Here is a 14,717-nt window from a genome sequence, read left to right as displayed (position 1 = left end):
CATGAGCACTCAGGCACATGTATTCAGATTTTTGTTTTCTTTGTCCTAACAAATCAACTTCTTTGATAGATTTCATAGTATGTTTGCTGGCTTTTACCAAAATGGTCTTGTTAGCCTAGAAAAAGAACTAGATTAGTTTCTTTTTTCTTAGTTACAGAAATTTAGACAATGAGAAACAGTGCACAAGTATCTACCTATTGAATATATTTAACAGTGTTATGAAATAATTTTTCAGCAACGCAGATTTTTATCATATTCATCAAAAGTTTTGAAAGTGTCATTTCAGAAGTCATATTCTTTTATGGACACATCTGGTCACAACCACAAACCTAGTTATTTCTACAAAATTCTCAGCAGTCCTGCCCTTAATAAATTCATAACAGGATTTATTTTTACAGAAACTCAATGGAACTTCAATTTGTTGAAATAAAAGTGCAAAAGGTTTCTAGATGTTGAAAGAATAATTTAGTAGCTCCTTGCAAAGTTTCTGCCTCAACATATTTTTATGCTGCTTGTGGAAGGCTTAGTATCACAATTACTTTCATTAAGTTTTCTGAGATGGGCATAGCTTAAAGAAACACCAGAGTGTTCTTGAGTTTAAAGGGTCACTTCCTTAATAGGTGGAGGCTGTGTTAGTACTGCTTTAAAAAGAGATAGTGCACATAAAAATACTTTGAAAAGTTAAAAGCATCATATAAAAGGAGGGTCTTTCTTACATGGAGTCTGTTTTGGAAGCACTTAACTAAAATTTCAAATGTTGATACAGTTTTTAAAAAATAGGGAACCCGGAATACTTTTGTTATTAGTTTTTCTCCTCTCCCATGCAAGTGCTTTCAAGGAGCTGATGGAATCTAGGCCATCCATTAGCACAGAGAGACCATTTAAACACTGGTCATGTAGGGCAGGATGAAGCCTTGAAGATCTCCTTGGAGTTCAGCCCCTAAGTGTGTGTTCCCTACCTCTTATGACACTAAGCAAATGCACACTTATTTTAGTAGTATTTTTGAGTCGTGGGAGTAGGATGAGGATAATATTTTTAAAATGATCTGTCTTCCCAGTATTTCACTTTCCTAAGGCTATTCTGAAAACAGTAAGCTTTTCCTGATCATTCTCCTTAAAGGTATGGATAGCTTCATCCATATCTTCACTTTTGTAGGAAATGATATGTACAAAGTCTTAGTGCCGGAGCATTGAGAAGCAGACCGGAAAAAAAAAGAAAAAAGAAAAAAGAAAAACCTGCAAAACTGTTAACTGTTAGGTAACTCTATCGCCCTCTACTGGCTAAACAACCATTCCATTTCTGAGTGTTACCTAAAAACCTTACCCCAGAAGCAGGGAGAAAAAGGTAAGAAAGCTACTCAAATGCTAAAAGAGATTGAGTCTTTACATCATTTAAACATATATAAATATACGTATATATTAAACAATGCTCAATAGAAAGCTTAGAATTAGAGGGAAAAAAAAAAAAAAAAAACCAAGACCAGGACTATTCTTTAAGATTAAAATGCTAGTTCACTGTTTTCTGATTGCACAGGGCATCATCAGTCCATACAAGACCGACATAAAACAACTGAACAATTAGCGAAATCTCAGCAAACTTCCTGGTTGAGGACGTGTGTATGGTAAGTACAAAATAAAATGACATTGTGACAAATGGCTCTTTGGGAGGGCACTAGGACTCTGAGTTTAGGTGTTTTAAGGAGCAATCCATGTTTTTCTGAAGTTCACAGGTTAAACAGGTAAGTGGTTTCCCATGTAGGCTCTCCCTAAAAAATGAGGGCGGGTGAGGATGAGGACAGTGCTGCCCCCCCCCCCCCCCCACCAGGCAGAAAAGACCTAGTTAGAATCCCTGCTCTCTGGAGACAGAGCCCTGCAGTAAATGGAACCCTGTGACATGAAGGGCCTGTGCACCAGCAGCTGGGTTCTGTCACCCCGGCCTGGGGGCGGCCTTGTTAGTGTAGCATGACCCTGGCGCACTCGCATAGATAATACCGGCACCTCTCTTCACTCTAATCTCCTACCCGTCTGAGCAATTCAGCAGGAGATAGGGGCATTAGGGCCATAGTATTCCAAACAACATTTAGCTGAATGGTAGCTGGAGACTGTGACAGTTAAAGACAAATTCTCCCGGCCAGATACTTTCCTTCCCAGAAATGTTTCCCGTTAGAGTGCTTTTGAGACACACACACACACACACACACACACACACACACACACACACACAATGTCATGAAAATGGAAACCCCACATCATCCTTAGCCGAACCCACAACAAAACCCTTCTTATATTTCTGACAGAAAATTTGGGCTTTTCTTATACAACAACTGTGTATGATAAATAAACACCAAGGAGAGCCAGTAAAACACTAAGTGATGTTATTTATTTATTTTCACATTTTATTGACGGTATGCCAGATATTCGTAGACAGCCTGCTTTTGCTGTGTGTGTGTTTGAATGCTTACGGCTTACAGGTATTTCTGGAATAGCCTAGGTCCAAACTCTAAATGCTGGGGGGCAAAGTGATGTTTTTCCCACAATGACTGTGTGTCTCTCACAATCCAAAGGAGAAGTAAAATTGTAAATTCCTCCAAGATATTTTCCAGAGCTATAATTGTGGTCTACTATTTTATTTCAAGGTGGGGATCTAAAACAATCACTATTTCATGTTCCAAGATATAAGAGCATCCCCAGTTATATTTTCTATCTCTGTTGTATGTTTCTTCCAAAATATACAGTGACTAGATTTTGCTGTGACGTTCTAGTAATTCAGTTTGGGTTTTAACTTCTGGCAATGGGACTTGTGGAGGAAAAAAATAAACTACCCCTCCGGTAATCTGCAATGCCTGGTGCTCTCTGAAATGAGATCAGCCCCTGATCAGGGATGATTCTTTCCTGTGACAGGGCTTGGCTTGGCAAAGGCATGTTATTCTTTTCACTGTGTCTGCACCAATCATAACCTACAGTGATACAGTAAAGCTGACCGAAGCCAATCTCTTGGACACCTTTGTGGGGTTCATAGTCCTTATTAGGAATAATAGAAATATATTTCAAAATCAATTTTAATAAAATATGTACCTATCATTACTTCTGAAGAAGGGAATATAGTATCAGAGATGGGTTTCCTCTTTCCTTCCTTTAAACAATAACAACATCCTTGTTTAATAATGGTCACAGTCTCTTCATCAAAGAGCACAGTACCTAATTCTACAATTCATATTTCATCTAAGAAAAGTGTGTTGCCTGCATGTCAGATTTGAATTATGTTGTTCTGTTGGTCAAGGGAAATAATTTCACTGTGGGGAGAGTTTTAAGGACAGTGGAGATGGCTATTCACTCTACGATACAAAACGATTTCCTTTTTGAGTTCTGCCCTGTATGTCTTAATACATTACAAAGCCTACTTATTTCTCCATTCTCATCAAAATGACTTGACTATATTTTATTTTTTATTTGAGAATTTAGTATCTAAGTACTATATTTCCATCATCGTATCCCTTCCTTCCCCCCAACTCATGTCCCGCATGCCTTCTCAAATCCACAACCTCTTCTATAATTATTATTGTTATACAAATACAAACATATATTCATTATTGAGTCCATTTGGTGTTACCTGTTGTTATTTGTGCATGTCTTTAGGGCTGACCACTTAAGATTGGATAACTTATCAGGGGGATCCTTCCTGGAGAAAACTAAGTATCTTCTCTCATCAGCTATTGAGAGCTTGTAGCTTTGCATCGAGAGGTGGGGCCTTGTGAAATTTCCCCCATCCACACTGGTGTATCAACTGGTATTGTCATTATGCAGGCTTGAGCTATTATGGGTATAGCTTCTCTGTAATGGTCAGCCTAATCTAGCTGACTCAAATCTTTCTGTCTTTCTTCCACAGTGTTCGCTGCACCTTAGGGACATGGTTACATCGTAGACATACCAGTTGGGATTAATTGTTCTTTGCATTGAGGCCAGCTGTGGGTCTCCATGATAATCTCAATCTTCTGCCAAGAGAAGCTTCTCTGGTAAGGGATGAGAGCTTACAATAACGATCCCCAGTTCTTTCCATTTTCCTGCAAATGCCATAATTCCATTCGTCTCTAGAGCTGAATAAATTTCAATTGTATATGTTGCCACATTTACAATCCGTTCTGGTAACAGATATGAAAGTTGGGTCCTATCCTGGCTATTGTGAATACCGAAGGAATAAATGTGGCTGTGCAAGCGTTTCTCTGAGAAGTTGTCTTAGAATTCTTCGCAGCAGTTGGACTAGGTCATATGATAGATTCTATAATAGTTTTGTTGAGGAACTTCTAAACCAATTTGAACAATGGCTGGACACATTTACATTCTCATCACCATTATGCAAGGCTCCCCTTACCCTGCACATGCTCATCAGAATTTGCTGCCTTTGTCTCCTTGATAATAACCATCTTGACTGGTGTTCCACAGAATTTCAAAGTAGCTTTATTATTTTCATTCCCCCAATGGCTAAAATTACAAAATGTTTATTGCCAATATATATTTCTTTTTTGGAGAACTGTCAGTTGATTTAATTACCCTACTTGATTAGATGCATAGTTGTTTTGATGTTTACTTTTTGGAGTTGTTTATGGTAAGTGAGGTAAGCCAGACTTGGGAAGACAAGTGTCACATGTTTTCTCTCACACACAATCTGGATGTAAGTGTTTACACACTAATATGGCATGAAAGTAGAAAGAAGACTATGAGAAGGAAGGAATAGGGCTAAAGGGGTGTTCAGGCAACAGAGGAGAGTGAAATGGAATATGTGTGAGACATGAAAGAACAAGGAGAGCCTGTTTAGAAAATGTAAGGGAGCCAGCAAGAGGGAGGAGCTATATGGGGAGGGGTAAGGGCAAAACTGAATGACATGCAACAGCACAATGAAGCCCACTACTTTATAAGCTAGATGATAATTTTTAAAAGAAATTTGACCAGATTTTTTTTTTCTGAGACAGGGTTTCTTTGTGTAGTTTTGGCACCTGTCCTGGAACTCACTCTGTAGACCAGGCTGGCCTCGAACTCACAGAGATCCACCTGGCTCTGCCTCCCGAGTGCTGGGATTAAAGGCGTGTGCCACCACCGCCCAGCTTCAGATTCGTAATATATAGAAACATCTCACTATTTCCACAAAACTAGAAGTATAGCACTTTATAAGTGAATTTGTTGAGTTGCAAGATCTCCTCTATTGTTGCTGTTTTACAAACAGTATCAAAGGGGTGGAATGACCCCTTTATATTTACAAATCTGGTCTGCATGAGTTCATGGCAGGCTCCTGTTTTCTGACGTGTATGTGTGTGTGTGTGTGTGTGTGTATGTGTGTGTGTGTGTGTGTGTTTTAACAGGATTTTTGCAAACATTTAATTGATCATTACATTCTTGTTTTGACACCTGCCTCGCAAGGGAAATGCCATGATGGTATTTTTATTTTGATTCTATTTATCTTTTCTGTGTCAATATTCTAAAAGTGACAATATTTAAAACATTTATTTATTTATTTATTTATTTATTTATTTATTTATTACTCCAGTAAATATGTGGAGTAGAAACATGAATGTCACTTATAAAATTTTATAAATTATAAAATGCTAGAGATTAATTTAGTGTCCAAGCATGGGCTTGGTTCAATTTAGCCACATCACAGATATTAAAATAATTACTATGCAGTTGTGAAACAAACAATCCCCATGAACTTATATATAGTAATTGCTAGGAGGCATTTCTAAGTGTGAAATACTAAGTGCAGAAGAGCATATATAGTGTATGAATTTTTGTTCAAGAATGAAAAGACAGCAAGAAACCGTAGTTTATCTGTAAAATCCATGACTGCACACACAGGCAGAAAGAGTGAAACAAACAGATGTATGTGTAAGGTAAGAGAGAAATAACGCTGCAGAGCTATAGAAAACAAAGGAACGAGATTTCTTTGGTGGACTTCTGTGTGCACGCATAATTTAACTTCAGTGAAGCACGCGGTGACTCTTCACACACTGAGAGTTAAGCAGCAAGGTGAGCATTCCTTAGACAGAAGCAACTTGAAACAAAGAAACTAGGAATGGCTTTAACTGATTAATGCACTCCCACTGGATGGTGACGGAGGACTCGAATACTGTGTTTTATCACATAGCCTTTGTTTGCAGCTCAGTTGAGAAGAAAACACCCTCACCAGACCCTAAGATCCTCTGATATTGGGTTTCCTAGACTCCAGAACTGTGAGAAATAAATTTCTGATGTTTCCAAGCCCCCAGACTCGTGGTATTTTCTTATAAAAGCCTGAACATACCAAAATAGTATCCAAAGTTTTGGGCAAACAGAGTTCAAAAATTCACAGGGGAAAAGCAGACTTTAAACCCAAAGATGAATTTCTGAAAGAGGCCAAAACGCTTGAGAGGTATGATGTAGCTATTACAGAATAGAAAAGTATAAATAGGGTAGAATCATGATGTGTAATAATTAATCACTGAAAATAAACAAGCATAATGGTGAAAAATAATTGTATGGCAAAGAATGAAAGAAATGGATAATGGGGACATGAAAAAATTAAAGTGTGTAAGAATAATGGCTTCTCTAAAGCCAAGCTTGCTAATCTCCAACTATGCTACAGAGAACAACCTTTCCCTGTTAGTTGCAACCAGAAATAAAGTAACAGAGGGCATTTAACATTTAAATTAGCCTGAGCCACCATAGATAAAACCCTGCCTGGGATGAATATGACTAGAAAAGTTTAAAAAATAAGAGGATCAAGAGGGATTTTTGTAGAAGGGTCTTGACACAATTATGCCATAAAAAACAGGAGTGGAAAAATCGATAGATTATTTGACAGAAGTCCCAGTGCTAGGGTAGGCTTTTTGTCTACAGATTGTTAGTCATAAAGACCTTTGAGGTTCCCCCAAAACAATACAGGAAAGTATTCCTGTCATTGATTGTCCATCAGAATTTCATTGGTAAAGCCCTGCTGCAGACACATTATATGACTTGATTACAGGACATAGAGAAATCAAGCTGGAACTGGACTAGAAGATTATTTTCTTCAGGATAGCCCTCAAAATAGCAGAATGTATGTGTTGTCTGCTGAGGAGAATATTCATCAACCGTCTTACTAAGTTGTAGACCCTGTGTGCAACAGTTCTGGCCAATCAGGCAAGAAGAGACCACTAGAACAATTGTGGCAAGTCTATCCTGAAGATAATTATTTGCTTTCTCACTGGATTTGATGCCCATTTAATAGGAGGGAATACACATCTGGTATTGTAAACTCAACCAAAAGTCCCGGGCTAGTAAGGCTATAGGCCTTACTTGGGAAGCTACTGCTGTTTTTGTTGTTATTTTCTTAAATGAATATTATGTTCCTGAAAAACTGTCATTTAGTTAACTGTTGGTGCCCATAGAATAGTGTTGCTATCAACTTTGGTCAAACATGCTTCATTTTGCAGTAGTCAGTGGTAACTGAAGAGAATCATAACTAGTCAAAGTACAGATAATAAATGACTGTTGAATGTCAGGCTCCAAAGGGGACATCTGTATGATCCTTATCCAAGTCTCAGGGAACACTGAAGAAGAGGCAGGAGAAACGAAAGAGACAATGGTAGAAATCGTGGGAAACAATGACTCTGGACATGACATAGGCTTGGTACTCTTGAACTCACAGCAGCTATGATTACCTGCACAAGATCTCCCCAAGATTGGCCTGTCAAAACCCCAGCATGGAAATGGAGAGAGTCATGGGGTCCTGACCCTCCTGAGGACTGTACACAGATCATTTAACAATTGAAGGGACTAAGAGAGATACTTTCTTCAGGTGTGTAGTCATTGGTAAAGTGCATACACTCCTGAAAACAAACTTCCATCTATATTCCTATAGAAAGCCCTAACGAAACTCATTGGCTCATCAAATTAAAAACATGAAAGTGGGAAGGGACTAGTTATGAAGAGGAAGGAGATTGATGGGATTGGAAAGGAAATAAGAGGCGATATCAGGAGGGGAATATTATCTAATTACATTATGAACATATATAAATACCATAATGAAACCCATTACTATGCATAATTAACACATGTTGTTATTTTCTTGATAAATAGGTTGATAAAAATAGTGAAAAACAATTTGGAAAACAATACTCAAAGCACAGAGTTGAAAAGGAGAGAGAGCCCTGGGACTTCCAAGAGAAGGAACAGGAGATGCTCTCACAGCATTTAAGAAAAGACAACATCACCAGATACCAATATAGCACAAACCATGAGTCTTGCTTTGTCTTTCAACTTTGGAAGATGGTTACCATTGAAAACCTACAATATTAGCATTGATGATAAATGTTTCATCTAAGTGAAGTTTCACCAAGATTTCACTATCACCTCATTTTAAATATTTTAACTGTGATTTTTCCTTTTACTTGTAAATTATTTAGAAATGTGTCACTCAACCTGTCAATATTTTGAGTCTTTCAAGACTGGTACCACTTATTTTCTTTTTAATTCCATCACAGGCAGCAAAAACTGGGCAAATTTTAGTCTTTTAAAATCAATTTGAAAATTATTTGCCAGGATACAACAATATGGCGAAAATCTATCATCATTTGAAACAAATATGCCTTCTTTAGTTGTTGGATTAATATTCTGTCAATGTCAGTTTGATAAAGGTGAGTGATAGGCTCAATTAGGTTTCTTATCATTTATAATTTTTAATTACTAAGAGATAGGAGTCTAAGTCAACAACTTTGATCATAGAATTGACTATTTCTCTATTTCTGTGTTTTTACTTCATGTATTTGGAAGCCATGTTTAGTAAGAATAACGATCAAACAATATATTAACAAGTATTATGAAATGCTCCCTTCTGTGTGTACAAGTTCTTGTCTTAAAAGTCTAAAAGTGGTAAATTTGTAGATGGACCAATTATAGTTTGCTTTCAAAGATAGACTCAGCTTATTTCTGTTAGCTATTTCACCAATGCTAGACCCCCTCCCCCCAATCAGGCATTCTCACACAGGCAGAGTGAAAGTATCCAAGAATTTGGAAAGAGTTTATACTTAGATACTGGGAAACAAGCCTTCTGCAATGTTCTCACTTCTATGATTTCTCCCCTCAAGTTTATACATTATCTTCTAGTAGCTAGGTGCTAGGATATGGTGTAGGAGGTCAAAATTAAATAAAGGATGTTGTTCTAAATGTGATGAGATGTAACAGGGATTTTAAAAAAGAGGTATGATGTGATGTCTATTTATTACAGTAGAATTCCTGGTGATGCTGTAAGGAAGATGTATTGTAGAATCAAAGCTGCAAACTGTAGGGCATGTTTGATAGCTTAGGCAATAAAAGATGAGATGCTGACAGACTCCTGGATTTCTGGAAAAGGAAGAATCAGTAAGTAGAAGAAGTCCATAGCAATCAGTAGTGAACACATTGAATAAATGAATTGCCAGTTTGGTAATAGATTATATTCTCTTCTTTGACTATTGCTCAATGAATAACTAGGAAGGATGCTTTAGGTTGAATACAGGGAAACAGATTTAGAGATAGTATCCAAATTGTTCCCTAGATATGGTTATTTTCTTTCCTGGGGAGGGGGTGAAGTACATCAGAAGTTCCCTGGCAATCCTGTGCCTATATAGTGTTTGTCCTATTGGAGAAAAACACACAACAGTCCAACATGCCTAAGAGTCTCCTGTAATAACAGTTGTGGAGCTAGACAGTATCAAAGAAGGAAAACTTGCAACCAATATGGGCAGAAACTAGGAAAATTTTACAACCCTGCACAGTTGTAAGATGTAAGATGAAGAAGATAGTATGTAACATTCAAGAATAATAGCTGGGCCCTCTTATAGCTCAACTCCTTTATTGTCTATCATCTCAACATGATGTTCTTCCATTAAGGCCACCCAAAATTTTCAGAGCTGTATGTTTGTTTGCTTCCAGTTTCTGAAGTAAGACTCTGCTGCAATTGGGGAGCTTTAACCTCCAGAGAGATTTTTATAGAAGCATTCAAATTCCACTGAGAATCCATAGGTTCAACACTAACATTTGGATTTGATGTGTTTATTATTTTTTTAAGGAAGTAGCTAGACAGCATCTACTGATGTATATGGCAAATGCTTCAAAAATTAAATGAATATAAAATATGCCAGTAGATAATACAATGGATTACTCTTGCTATAGATTGCTGTGCAGCAGTTCTCTGAGCCAAATTCTTTATCTTAAAGCCATGTCTCACTCAGCATTGCCCACCCCATCACTACTGTGTGCTAAGTATTTCCTGGACACATTAGGAATAAGCCAGTGTTACAGTCCAAATCTTAAATATCCCCAGCAACTCATGTGCTAATGGCTTAGTTCCCCTTTGACACTTCTGGACGATGGCAAGAACTCTAAGAGCCAGGGCCTAGTGGGCAGGGTCACTGAAGTTATGCCCTGAAAGAGGATAGCAAGACTCCAATCCTTTCCTCTTCCTTTTTCTCATTTGCTGGCATGAAGTAAGAGGTTTGATCCAATATGAACTACTTACCATAGTGTATTTGCTTACCATAAACCTCAAATCAAAAGGCCATTCTATCATGGACCATGAACTTGAAAATCTATCAGTCAAAGAAAAAAAAAAAAAACAGAAAAAAATAACAACAACAAAACCACCCACTTTTGTTCTTTATAAGCCAATGTAAGCTGGGTTTTACAGAAAGCTGGCTAAAAAAAAAAAAAAAAAAAAAAAAAAAAAAAAAAAAAAAAAAAGGCAGTAAAATGTTGGGGATTCGTATAAGAAAAAAATATTTTTAGTTTAAAGGAATTGATGAAGGAACTTTCACAGAGAAATTACCAAAACAAAGAGCAATATCTCTTGAGGTAGTCTTAGTTTACTATTATATGAAGTTGTCACTAATTTTTTGTTTTTTTTTTCAGAATGATCAAGTCCGGTAAAGGAAGAAAGAATTTGTGTCGTCTGTGCTCTTGCCTTCTGTGCCTCTCAGCTCTCCACTCAGGTAAGATGTGGAATCTGGTTAATGATGAACACAGACAAAGTTTATTCTAATGCTACAATCTGTAGGTTCGGGTCTGAAATGTGGACAAGGTAAGAATAGATCAGATTTCCAGTAGGTTCCGGTGTGTAGAGCGGCTAACAATGAGGCAGTCTGCTTCTTCACTAAGCCCGAGGTAGCTTAACTGAGTCAATTCCTGAGGAACACAAGTTATCTTGAGCAGATACTCATAAACATGTCCAGCATCTTGTTCAGTTATGCCAAACAAAAGGAGAAATGTTTGCAGACTGAAGGTGCTTACTACTTTTAAATTACACCTCATACTGAGCTAAACTGCCATGCTGTTATAGAACATGCTATTATGAAGAAGAAAATTGCATTCAAACATAAAAGCTTCCAGAGAAAGGACACAGCACATCAGCCTCCTAAACCTTGTCCTCTCCTTAGGAAGTAGCTCTATAACTGAGTTCTTCCATCTCCTCACATTCTCCCACCATACTTCCCTGCAAAGACAAGTGGGTTCGGAGGAAATAAGTAGGGTTCTGTGTGGACCCAGTTTAACAATGATAAACAGTAAGTGGAAATTATTGTATGTTCGAGATTGACACATAATTTAAAATATAGATGAAGTTGAAACAAAACAGTCATCAGTACTATACAGAATTTTTAAGGCAGAAATGTAATGAAGAAAAGAAGAATTAAAAATAAAAAAGTGAGATCTGAAGAGAAAGTTTAAATATATTTATACACATACACACACATTAGAATAAAGGTTTTACAGAATTGAGATTTGTTTAATTTAAAAATCAAGTAAGGACAGTGAAATTAAAGTGGATGCTGGTGAAAACTTCCATAATAATTTGGAAAATAATTTTAAAATTGATAGTTAACAGAGTATCAATTAAGTGAGTATAATAGAAGAAAAAAATTGAAGATCAAATATGCATTTCAGAACAAAGAAACAGATGGAGAAGGAGGAATAAAGACAGAACAGTATTTCACTTACTTGAGTTTTCAGATCAAAGGCTTTTGATTGACAAGCTAGATTAACAACAACAAATGTCACACTATATTACCTGGAAAAACTCCTGAACTCCAAGGAAAAAAGCAAATCCTATGACTTCTATCCAGGGGACAGAATTAACCAATCACCAGTCAGAATAGACATGCTTCCCTCAGCAACTTGGAAAACTGGGCCAGAGAAAGACAATATTTATAGTTTTCTAAGAAAAAAGACCTGAGCCCAAGGATCCCACAGGCAGCCGAGATACAATTCAAAAGTGTGGGAGAGAACTTAAATTTATATAACAGAAACTGAGCAGTTACGTAGAAAAAAATTCTAAAATATATTCAGAATATAAAGAATGCAGGTGGACATAGAAACCACGTAAGAGTGAAAGCTGAGAAGAGTCACTTTTTCATAAAACCATGGAGTGTTTCTTAAAAGCTAATGTATGCATAGCCGTACTATCTTACAAAGATCCGACAGTATGCATTTCATCTCTGTCCTTTTGGGCTAATGAACTCTCTAAAAGTAAAATTTTGGAATTATTTAGACACTGGTAAGTTAAATAAATAAAGATGCTAAAGAAAAGAGTAAGAGTTAAACATCTACGGAGCATCTCCCATACACCATTCACAGAGTCCGTGCTGTCCAAGTATTATCTTGTTTAATCTTCATGATAGTGCCACATGAAAACACTCATCAGGAAAAACAGCAGTCAAGGGCCTTTATAAGCAAAGTAATTTCATCAGATTCCATAAAGAGAATTACAACACATTACTCTCAAAGAACCAGTTCAAGCTTTAGTGCATTTATAAAATAAAAGCAAAATTTCCTGAAAAAATAAAGTAAAACTAAATCTCAGAAGATTTAAATAAGAAAAAATTGAACATGCATGTAGCTTTTTCCATATCAAAATGTTGCGTGTTTAGAACTAATACAGAGTACACATTAATATGTGTTTGGCTAGTGACAATTAGCCTCAGTGAAAACTAAATCGAGGAAACAGAATTTTGTACCAGTCACTGTCTTTGTCTAAAGCGTAATTAATATCCTGAGGCATTAAGAAATATTTTCAAAGAGAAAAATCTTGGAAATTAAAACATGTTCACATGTGAATAACAGGCTATAAGAAAAACATCAAACAAGGAGACTGCTAATCAAAATGTACGTGATGAAGCCAAATGTATAAGTTTGAACAAATCAAGAGTGTCTCATGATGACACGAGGAGGAATGGAAATCATGGAACCAATAATTCAACTCAAGAACTCCTGCTACTAGAGCTGAATGGTGGCTCAATGGTTTAGAGTTTACTGATCTTCTGGATGTGACTGGATTTCCATTACCCAGGTCAGGCAGCTAACAACTGCTGGTAACTACTGTTCCCAAAGATCCAGTGCCCTCTTGGGCTCCAGTAGTTACCTACACTTACGGCCACACCCACCCACAGATACACCTGCATACACATGGTTTTAAATAAATAAATAATGAATCTTTTTTAAAAATTGACACATAAAGAATGCAGATGCTTGCAATAAAAGGTTTACAGAAGCAAGAGCATAATACAATTATTTTTAAAGAGAATTTTAAGAGACTGTTAAACTATTTGACTCAGTTAGTCTTTCTTTCTTTCTTTCTTTTTTTTTTTAATAATACATTGTCAGTGAATCCAAGTTTGTGTTATAATTGTTTTATTCTCATTACTGATCTGCTCGGGACTTCCCTAACACTGACTCTGAGAGAACTTCTCCAGTACTCTTTACTGACCATAGTCAACTATGTTTTTCCCGTGTCCCTGGTCTCCTATTTTGACTCCTTTCTGAGGATCCCTTGCTGTAGACTGGTGACGTTTTTTCCGCAGAGCCCCATATCTTTGAAGACATTTTGTAGGGGTGGTTTGGGTGCATCAAGTCTGAAGCAGGACAAACCTCTGCTTGTGTGTGGACCCGTAAGCTGCAGGGCTTCCTCTGTGGCTGTAGACTTTGCACTGCCTTGGGAACCAGTGAGGACTGCAGCAGAGGCACAGAGAATGACATAGTTAAGGGTAGAGCCAGCTCCCACTGTGCCGAGCCAGCTCCCACTGTGCCGAGCCAGCTCCCACTGTGCCGAGCCAGCTCCGTGGGCTCAGTTCCATCCTAGAATCTGTCACTGAGCTAGCTGTCTTAATAGCATCCCTATAGGCTTTATTTTTGATTAATTAGAACTAAATATACTGTCTTCTCTCACAGTTTTATTTTTCCATCTCTTCTAACTCTTTTATTGACTACTGAGAAACACAAAGTAGAATCTATAAATATTCAGTTCTAGCTCTTTTATCCAATTTTTTTTTTTCCCAGCAAGTCTGTTTTCTCCATGGCTTGATTAGCATATTTTCTTTTAATTATAGGATTGCTCAGCAATCTAATAGAGGTTGAGAGGTACAGCTCACTGGTACAATGCTTACCTATCACGTACAAGGTCTTGGCTTTAATCCCAGCCAGCAAAACAAGCATTAATAATCTCTTCATAAAGGATTTTTTTTTTTAAAATGTGATTCATTCTTTAAAAAGGACAAGTTTATCCTGTTGTGGGTGGATTCTCTTTGGTCCTTTTTACTGTCAGTGGTGTTTGATGTCTACATCTCCTAATCTCCTATCTGAAGGTTTGTACGCCTCTGCATGACTCTCCCAGCCATCTTACTATAAGGGGTAGAGTGCATTTCCAGTTACCGTAAAGCAGCCCTACATCTTCTCTTGCCAGA

At 37.2% G+C, this 14,717-nt stretch overlaps 1 long non-coding RNA gene across 1 annotated transcript in view; it reads left to right on the top strand.

Annotated features, from left to right (window-relative positions):
- The first annotated feature begins 1,289 nt into the window (after nt 1-1,289).
- LOC118597664 overlaps nt 1,290-14,717 on the top strand; it is a 29,828-nt gene continuing 16,400 nt past the window's right edge. The window contains exons 1-4 of the long non-coding RNA XR_004946879.1: nt 1,290-1,345; nt 1,535-1,622; nt 3,887-4,013; nt 10,897-10,976. This is a non-coding gene — a long non-coding RNA (uncharacterized LOC118597664). The remainder of the gene's footprint in view (nt 1,346-1,534; nt 1,623-3,886; nt 4,014-10,896; nt 10,977-14,717) is intronic.

The sequence above is a fragment of the Onychomys torridus genome, chromosome 17 (assembly GCF_903995425.1).
Source record: "Onychomys torridus chromosome 17, mOncTor1.1, whole genome shotgun sequence".
Classification (NCBI taxonomy): Eukaryota; Metazoa; Chordata; class Mammalia; order Rodentia; family Cricetidae; genus Onychomys; species Onychomys torridus.
The sequence above is the reverse complement of the archived record's forward strand: the minus strand, read 5'-3'. Positions and strand labels throughout refer to the sequence as shown.